Raw genomic sequence first — 9,094 nt, forward strand, 5'->3', positions numbered from 1 at the left:
ACTGTGAATGAGATTGTTTTCTTAATTTTCTTTTTTTATAGTTTGTTGTTTGTGCATAGAAACATGACTAAGGGGTGGCTCAGTTGGTTAAGCGTCTGCCTGCAGTTTGGGTAATGATCCTAGGGTCCTGGCTTGAGCCCCACATTGGGCTCCCTGCCCAGCCCAAGCCTGCTTCTCCCTCTCCCACTCCCCCTGCTTGTGCTCGCTCGCTCTCTGTCAAATAAAAAAAATAAAATCTTTAAAAAAAATGACTGATTTTTGTATATTGATTTTGGATTTTGCAACTTTACTGAATTTGTTTCTCCTTTAAAAAAAAAAAGATATTATTTATCTATTTGAGTGAAAGAGAGAATAAGAGAGTGAGCACAAGCTGGGGGAGGAAGTAAAGGAGAGGGAGACGCAGACTCAATGCTGAGCAGGGACCCCAACACAAGGCTCCATTCCAGGACCTTGGGATCATGACCTGTGCCAAAGGCAGACATTAAACAGACTGTGCTTCCCAGGCACCCCTGTTTCTTATTTCTAAAGGTTTGTTTGTTTTTTTTTTTGGTTAAGTCTTTAGAGTTTCTATACAAATGATCAATTATCTGCAAACAGAGGTAATTTTACTTCATACTGATATGGTTGCCTTTTATTACTGTTTCTTGTCTAGTTGCTCTGGTTAGGGCTTCCAGAACTGGGTATCTTTGCCTTATTCCACATCTTAGAGGGAAAGCTTTCAGTCTTTCACAGTTGAATATGATGCTCACTCTGAGTTTTTCATATATGGCCTGTATTGTGGTGAGGCAATTTCCTTCTACAGCTACCTTGTTAAGGGTTATTGTAAAGGAAAGATGTTAAATTTTGTCAAATGCTTTTTTGCACTTATAATCATGAGGGCATTTTTTTCTTCCATTGTGTTAATGTGGTGTATCACATCAATTGATTGACATATGTTAAACCATTCTTGCTTCCCAGGAAAAATTCTACTTGGTCATTATTGTGGTCAACTTTATGTCAACTTAACTGGTCTCAGAGATGTCCTATAGCTGGTAAAATGTTATTTTTGGGTGCATCTGTGAGGGCATTTCTGGGAGAGATTAGCATTTAAATTGGTAGACTGAATAAAGATCTCCCTCAACTATGTGTATGGGCATCATTTAATTTGTTGAAGGCCTTAGTAGAACAAAAAGGTGGAGAAAGAGTGAATTTGCTCCTTTTGCTTGAGCTAGGACATCCATTTTTATCTTGCTATTGCACATTGGCCCTCCTAGTTTTGGGGCCTATAGACTTGATCTAGAATTCACAACACCAGCTCTCCTAGTTCTCAGGCCTTTAGACTTGAACTGTATTACATAACAGCTTTCCTGATTCTCCAGCTTGCAAATAACAAATTGTGGGTCCTCTTGGTCCCTATAGTTACATGTGCCAATTCCTATAATCTCCTCTCATACAGATATATGTCATATTGGCTTCTTTCTCTGGAAAACTCTGATTAAGTGGTGCCTGGGTGGCTCAGTCAGTTAAGCATCTGCCTTTGGCTCAGATCATGATCCCAGGGTTGTGAGATCAAGCCCCATATCAGGATCTCTGCTCAGAGGGGAGCATGCTTCTCCCTCTGCTGCCCCCCCCCATGATTGTGCTCTCTCTCTCTCTCTCCCCCACCACCATGTTCTCTAATAAATAAATAAAATCTTAAAAAGAAACTCTGATTAATAGTCAGAGTATTTGATCCTTTTAATGCACTGTTGAATTTGGTTTACTAGTATATTATTAAATTTAATCGTTCTTTTCCTATCAATTTTATTTATTTAAAAGATTTTATTTATTTATTTGACAGAGAGAGAGAGACAGCAAGAGAGGGAACACAAGCAGGGGGAGTGGGAGAGGGAGAAGCAGGCTTCCTGCTCAGCAGGACCCTGGGACCATGACCTAAAGCCACCCAGGTGCCCCTTTTCTTATCAATTTGAGACAGTATTTCTTAACTTCCTATTGCATAAGATGAAGATATTAGCATGTTTATAATTCTGTCATTTTTTTTTGTTCTCCCTTCTCAAAACCTCTGCCAGAAATACATATTGTTTTCCACTTGGGGGGAGTGTTAAAATATTTGTAAAGTAGTTGGCCCAAGGAAGCTACCACAGGATGGAGACTTAATAGAGATTTAGGTCAGAGCTAGGGATGAAAAATACAAACAACTGGCCTCTTCTATGTCCTATGTGCTTGGACACACACTCAACTTCCAGGATAAAAACTAATGGAAGAATCATTATGCATAACAGATTTTTTTCTTCAATTTTGATAGTGTATGTAGACATCTATAAGTAACATTATTGCATCTAAAAATGGGCAGTTTGGTCTCAAGAAGACTCTATACTTACAATGCAATTTGCTTATGATAAACCGGAGGAGAAAAAAAGGAAATATACATGTTTCTAGTATAATTTCTTAAATAGAATATATGTAAGGGTGTTTATAAGCATTGTATAATAATTCGGGGGATATTTTTTCCCTGCAAATAGGAGTATGTTTTTTAAATTAAAGCATCTTATTATACATTTTAATGCCCCATATGAAAAAATCAAATAATATATTCAGTAGGTCATAATGTTTGCATAACATCTTTAGAACATCATGAAAATAAAGCAATTCCCAGTTTTGACTAAGGACATTGGCTGACATTTTACTTCCAACATGTTACATTCTGTTTTTATATTTTTAAACAATGGCAAAAATTCAGAATAGGAGAAGCCAAGCTGCTTTTGTTGGCTCTGGATATGCCTTGCTTTTGTGAGTTTCAGCCAAATATTTGACACCAGTTCAGCTGACTTTTTGATTGTTAATTTCAGAAATGGGCATAATCCCACTTATGTAGTTCAGATGTACTTCTCTAAGTTCTCCAAGAACCATGTCATTATTTTCAAAATGAAGATTCACATAACACAATCTTCTAGTTAGAAATGATTACAATATGAAAGAAGAAGCAAGGTTTTAAGTCAGGCATTCTAGATTTGAGTTCTGACTTCATAACTTTTAAATCTTAGGCAATTAACTTGAGCTCTCCAATCTCATTTCTTTGAGTGAAAATAAAGATGGTAATACTCATCCTATGTTAGCCATAGGATCTAGCAAATCATTGTCATAACCATAATAGGTCATAATCAGAATAATGAGAGGAGGAAGGGCAGTGGCAGTTATGGAAGGAGTGATAATAGTAGTAACAGTGCTAATAGAAAGTAGAAGTCTTGTGAATAATGTTTATAGTAACATTTACTGAATTGCTTTTGATGTATCAGCTAGTATCTGAAGTAGTAGAATGTCTAAATCGATTACAACCTTGCAACAAACTTACAGCCCTAGATCTTTAGATCTGAGCGGGAGTGGACAAAGGAGGCAAGAGAAAGATATGCATATTATTATGACATGACCCAGGTAGAGAAGGAGCAGATCACAAAAGACCGCTGAGAACTTTGGACGTTAGTGAGTGAAATGACAGTGACAAAGAGGAGACTTAAGATGCCTAGAAAGAGCCCCAGGAGCAGCCTGATGGCAGGATTTGGTAAAGTTTTCTAGAGGAGGAAGTTCAGGTCTGAACTGAGAGACTGTGGGCTGTTCCTTCTCACTTAGGTTTTCTATCTTTGGAAATTTTTGTCTTCCTCCATAGCTGAAATAAATACGATCTTTTTTATATTGATTTTTCAGTGGTGTCTTTGGAAGAAAATTCATTTGTAATATATTATGATACAGTATTGCTAAGATTAAATTTTTATGGTTGTTATCTAGTTTCTCAACAGTTTTCATTAAAATTTGTTAATTTAAGGGCTCAGTGGGTTAAAGCCTCTGCCTTCTTCGGCTCAGGTCATGATCCCAGGGGCCTGGGATTGAGCCCCACATCAGGCTCTCTGCTCAGCGGGGAGCCTGCTTCCTCCTCTCTCTGCCTGCCTCTGCCTACTTGTGATCTCTGTCTGTCAAATAAACAAATAAAATCTTGAAAAAAAAATTTGTTAATTTAGATCTCTTTAAATATCATAATAAAATAAAAATAAGTAAATACGCTGTTCAGTTAAAACTTTTTTTAAGTTCTATCTTATTCATCTCTGTATCCTCAGATATTATTGGCACAGTACCAACTGCTGGAAGATGAGAGAGGAAAAAAAAGAAGAAAGAAGGAAACAGTGATCATGATAATAAATTTCTTTAAGCATCTGATGAATGTTTGTGCAATAGCATTTGGTGGTTTGTTGTTATTCAGGTCCTTTTTGAGGGAGAAAGAAATACTACTTCTTATAGTTTTAGTGATAAACTGATGGTATTTATTAGACAATTACTTGGTCTTGGCTGCCCTTGAAATGAGTAAAAAAATTCACTTGGAAAAGTCTCTTATGTATCTCCTGACTCAAGCATTTAACCTAAGGCAGTTAAAGAGCAAATAGTCAAATAACTAAAAACCACAAGTGGGGTAGAATAATTAGTTACAATAAAATTGAAGAAAAAATGCTATGATCATAATTCTGTTCATAATGTCTGTATTCATAAAAAATGGCTAGAGAAGGAAAACAGTAGAAAAATGCTAACATTTCTTGTTGGGGGCTGAGATTGAATATTTTTTCATTTGTCTCTTCCCTGAAGTGTGTTTATATTACTTTGATAAAGAAAAAATGTAACAAAAGAAAAATAAATTTCTAAGACTGCAAAGATAGATCAAGCCTTTGCAAAGAGGCTCTGTTTTAAAACACTTGCCAGTTTTATAAAATTGGACTCCAGAGTCAAAGCAATCAAGTTAGGAAGGAGTTAAAATCCAAGAACTTCCTTAGCTTCTCTGACAGAATTGATAGTTATCATCCACTCCTATGAGTATTATCATATGTAAATAGCCCTATGTGCAAAATATACTGAGAGACTAGATGGTAAAACAAAAAGAACAGAAACATAGTGTAAATAAAAATCTAGTAAGGACAACCAACCTGGCCAAAACACCATGTCCCAAATGTTCATCTAGCTCAAGTAGGTCTTCCGGGAGGATTCCTGGGCACTCAAGCAAATGGGTAAAAATATTCAGACAAACAGGGTGCCTGGTTGACTTAGTTGGGAGAGTATGCATCTCTTTATCTCAGGGTCGTGAGTTCAAGCCACATGTTGGTGTGGAGCATACTTCAAGCAAACAAACAAATGAACAAAAATATCCAGAGGAGCAGAATCTGGGAGAACTCTGAAGCCATTCTAAGCTGATTCCCTTTTCTGACATGTCTCTAACTAATTCATAGGCTTGGATCCAATCCCAGGGCAAAGGCTCTAGTAAAAGCTTATGGAGAAACATGAACCAAGTGCTGTAGCGGGGGATATAGGACACAACAAGGCTCTATTGTGGTCATGAACCTAGATGGACTACGGTGTGTGTGGTGTGGAGATGGTGTGTGTGTGTGTGTGTGTGTGTGTGTGTGTGTAGTGGAGGGAAGGTGAAGAGGGAAGATAGGGAGAGTAGAGAGAGGATCACTGGAGATTGTGCCAATTCAGGTTGAGAGGAATTAGAAAACTAAATCAAAACAATTAGGTCTTTACTTTCCCTCAGCTCACTTCTGCTCCACAAGTAAGTGAAACTATATAATTGACTCTCTCTGCTTGACTTATTTCACTCAGCATAATCTCTTCCAGTCCCGTCCATGTTGATACAAAAGTTGGGTATTCATCCTTTCTGATGGAGGCGTAATACTCCATTGCATATATGGGCCACATCTTCTTTATCCATTTGTCTGTTGAAGGGCATCTTGGCTCTTTCCACAGTTTGGCGACTGTGGCCATTGCTGCTATGAACACTGGGGTACAGAGGGCCCTTCTTTTCACTACATCTGTATCTTTCAGAGAAATCGGAGGGGGAGACAAACCACGAGAGACTGTGAACACTGAAACAAACTGAGGGTTTTGGAGGGTGAGAGACGGGGGGTTGGGTGAGTCTGGTGATGGTATTAAGAAGGGCATGTATTGCATGGAGCACTGGGTGTGGTGCATAAAGAATGACTCTTGGAACACTAAAAAAATAAAATAAATAAATAAAAATAAAATCTAGAATTTTTACTCAAAAAAAAAAAAGTAAGGTCTTTGCTTGCTCAAAACAAAAGCCATTCTTCCTATTCAATTGAATCACAATGCAGTGTCACTAAGTAAGCATTTTTGCAGAGTTAGCAAAAGGTTAATGATAGAAATTGAGACCTGGAGAATGCAGGAATGTGGAATTAAAGCTGCCCTTTGTGCAGTAAGGACTTTGTTCTGTCTGTCCTCCCAGCATCCCTGGGCAGCTGGAGACAAGACAGATACTGTGAGGTGAGTCAGATGATGCCATCAGAGGTCACCACGGGGGCTTGTGCTGGGGTGAGGGTGTGGTCAGTGGTGATTAAAAGGAACAGATGGATCAAAAGGAAGGAGTTAAGACAAGCTGTGTAGAATCAACAAGTTTTGCAGCAAACAATAGAAATCTGTGCGGGAAGGTGGTTCCTGAGTCTATGTGCAAGTATCCATAACTTGGGAGCTTGTGTTCAGAGATGGGCTCTGGTGGTTGGGAACTAGGTTCATTGATATAATTCACATTAGTTATAACAAAGAACTCCTAAATCTTAGCCACTTAACAGAACAGCACTTTATTTCTCAATCACAGTGGGGCTGGAAGCAGATCTAACAGCTTTCCTGAGAAGGAAACAGGGACTCAGGAAACTGGGGCACCAGATAATTTCTTCTGAACTTCCAGTCTGAGTTGAATGTTTCCATGTTGTGTGACCTTAGCACAGGGCTTTCCCTGAATCGTTACACCCAACCTGGCCTGTTGCATGGCTGTGAATTTTCTTCAGTTGGACTGTTAACCCTGGGAGGCAGCCTATCTTTAGTTTGTGCTGTTACACAAAAGTTATAAAGAAAGATCATATAGAAAACCAGTGTAGGGAATTCACATGGATGGCAATGTTACTTATCACCAGTAGGAAAATAAGGTCAGAATTGGGGCAATCTACAAGTAGAGTTTATTGAGTGCCTACTATATGCCAGACAACAACAATTTGAGATACATTACCTCCATTTTTAAAAACTCTACGATTTTGTGACACTATGATTTTTTCCCCAAGATCGCTCAGGAAACTAGTGCCTGGAATTTATGTTCAGGTCTGTTTGATCCAAAGTTTGGGTGGTCTTAATGGTAACTAATTTGCATGACTGGGATAGGTGTTTTAAAATCCCTATTGCCTAGAAAGAGATCTTGTGCTCAGCAAGAGGGTGTGGTCTCAGAGGTCTCAGGAAGAGAACTACAGTTAGAGATCTACGCAGGTCTTTGTAAGAAAGACAATAGACCTTGGGTCAACTTGCTCTTTGAGGCCAGTGAAATTTTATCTGTTTATCCTTCTGATGAAAATCAACTCAGGCATATTTGGTGTTAGAACTCTTGGATTGCAAGTAAAGAAAGCCAGCTGGAGCTAACTGAAGCAAAACAGGGCAACAAATCATAATGGAACAAGGGAACATCGTGGTGCTCAACAGGAAGAATGTGGCTGGGCCACAGGAAGAACTGGAATTTAGTTCTGGGAATAGAAACTATTATGAACCCAGGCAGAAATCTTTCTCTCACCTTGATGTTTCTCTATACATGTTTCTTCTCTTTCTCTACAGTTTGGTGTCCTCTGCTCCCCCAACTTACAAAGCCATACATGTTGCTCTTAATTCTACTTATTTGTCATTAATTTTACAAAGCCAGAGAAAGACTATAAATAGGTCAGCTTTTATCAGGTGCCTACCCATGGACCAATAGACCTTTGCCAGAATGAGAACCAGTAGTGAGCAGGAAATAGTGAAACGAATCATAGTCTAAAAAAACAGACTTCTAAAAGAACTAACATGGACGAACTAAGAATGTATCTCTTGCAAGGGGAAGGCAATTAGGGTTCTTTCAAAGGAATCCAGTACATTGACCATCCCTACAGCTGGTAGCTAAGAAGAACATGGGATTTGGAGTCAAGCAGATCTGGATCTGAATAGTGTTTTATCAGTGCCTATAAACTTGCATAGATCATTTTGGCTCTATTTAAAATAAATTCAGGTTTCTTTTTATAGGTAATATTGGCATTATAACTCTTAGTCTTCATGATTACTACAGTGCTTGACAATAAAGTATGTAAAATAAATCACCCACAGTGGGTGCTAAAAGCTGACATTTGCCATTATTAATTCTTGAATTTTCCTTTCCTTTGTATTTGCTATCCATATGAAAGTGAGCATCATCCTCTAAAACCATATAGTTTTTTTTTTAAGATTTTATTTACTTATTTGACACACACAGAGAAAGAGAGAGAGAATACAAACATGGGGAGCGGCAGGCAGAGGGAGAAGTAGGGCTTTGCGGGGAGCCCGATGCAGGATATAGGACTCAATCCCAGGACCCTAGAATCATGACCTGAGCCAAACGCAGATGCATAACCAACTGAGCCACCCAGGCGTCCCAAACATCCAGGTTTTATAAGAACTTCACACTCCAGTGAAATGGGAACCAGTGTGCTATGACTATTAACCACACAGGTTTCTTTATCACATCCAATCTTTGCACATTGTGTCTAATTTGGTAAACAATGCTGATTTATTTTCCAGTCTTGGATAGGTTTACCAGTGAAAGCTTTCCAATGTGTCACTGAAAAAAATTTAAGCATGAAACTGTCTGGAGACAGGACTTTGGAGTTTGTAAATTCCTTCTGGTTACAGTTTATCTTTTTCTAAGTGATTAGTGGCTAGTATTTTTGTCTTCTGTTCTTTTGATAGCTTCTTCAAGAATCCTGAGTTTCTAAACATCTCAGGAGATACCTTGGAATGAAAAGGAAATAAAGTCTCCAAACATTGTATTTGTGGTTTTTTAACAAATCACCCTTGGCTTCAGGACTAAGTTCTGTTCCCAGGGTTCTACCTGCTTAAATATTTTCTAATATTATTGTTTATCTGACTTATTAAAGGCCTGTGTATCCAAGCAACTTTTCCCTGATTTCTCCAATGCTTTCTTTCCATCAGACTTGCGATGACACTTCTGTTTTAGTGAAATTGATTATGGCTGCAAATGAATGCATTTGTACTTTTCAGTTTCTGCTATAAGGCC

The 9,094-nt window shown here is 38.3% G+C and overlaps 1 long non-coding RNA gene across 3 annotated transcripts in view; it reads left to right on the forward strand.

Moving 5' to 3' along the window:
- LOC131820761 (uncharacterized) overlaps nucleotides 1–4,164 on the forward strand; it is a 58,741-nt gene extending 54,577 nt beyond the window's left edge. For 2 of the 3 annotated variants that reach the window (XR_009349770.1, XR_009349773.1), the window contains one exon: nucleotides 4,089–4,162. This is a non-coding gene — a long non-coding RNA (uncharacterized LOC131820761). Of the gene's footprint in view, nucleotides 1–4,088 lie in introns of all 3 variants that reach the window. The other variant, XR_009349774.1, reaches the window with a different exon arrangement.
- The last annotated feature ends 4,930 nt before the right edge of the window (nucleotides 4,165–9,094 follow it).

Source organism: Mustela lutreola, chromosome 1 (assembly GCF_030435805.1).
Source record: "Mustela lutreola isolate mMusLut2 chromosome 1, mMusLut2.pri, whole genome shotgun sequence".
Taxonomy (NCBI): Eukaryota; Metazoa; Chordata; class Mammalia; order Carnivora; family Mustelidae; genus Mustela; species Mustela lutreola.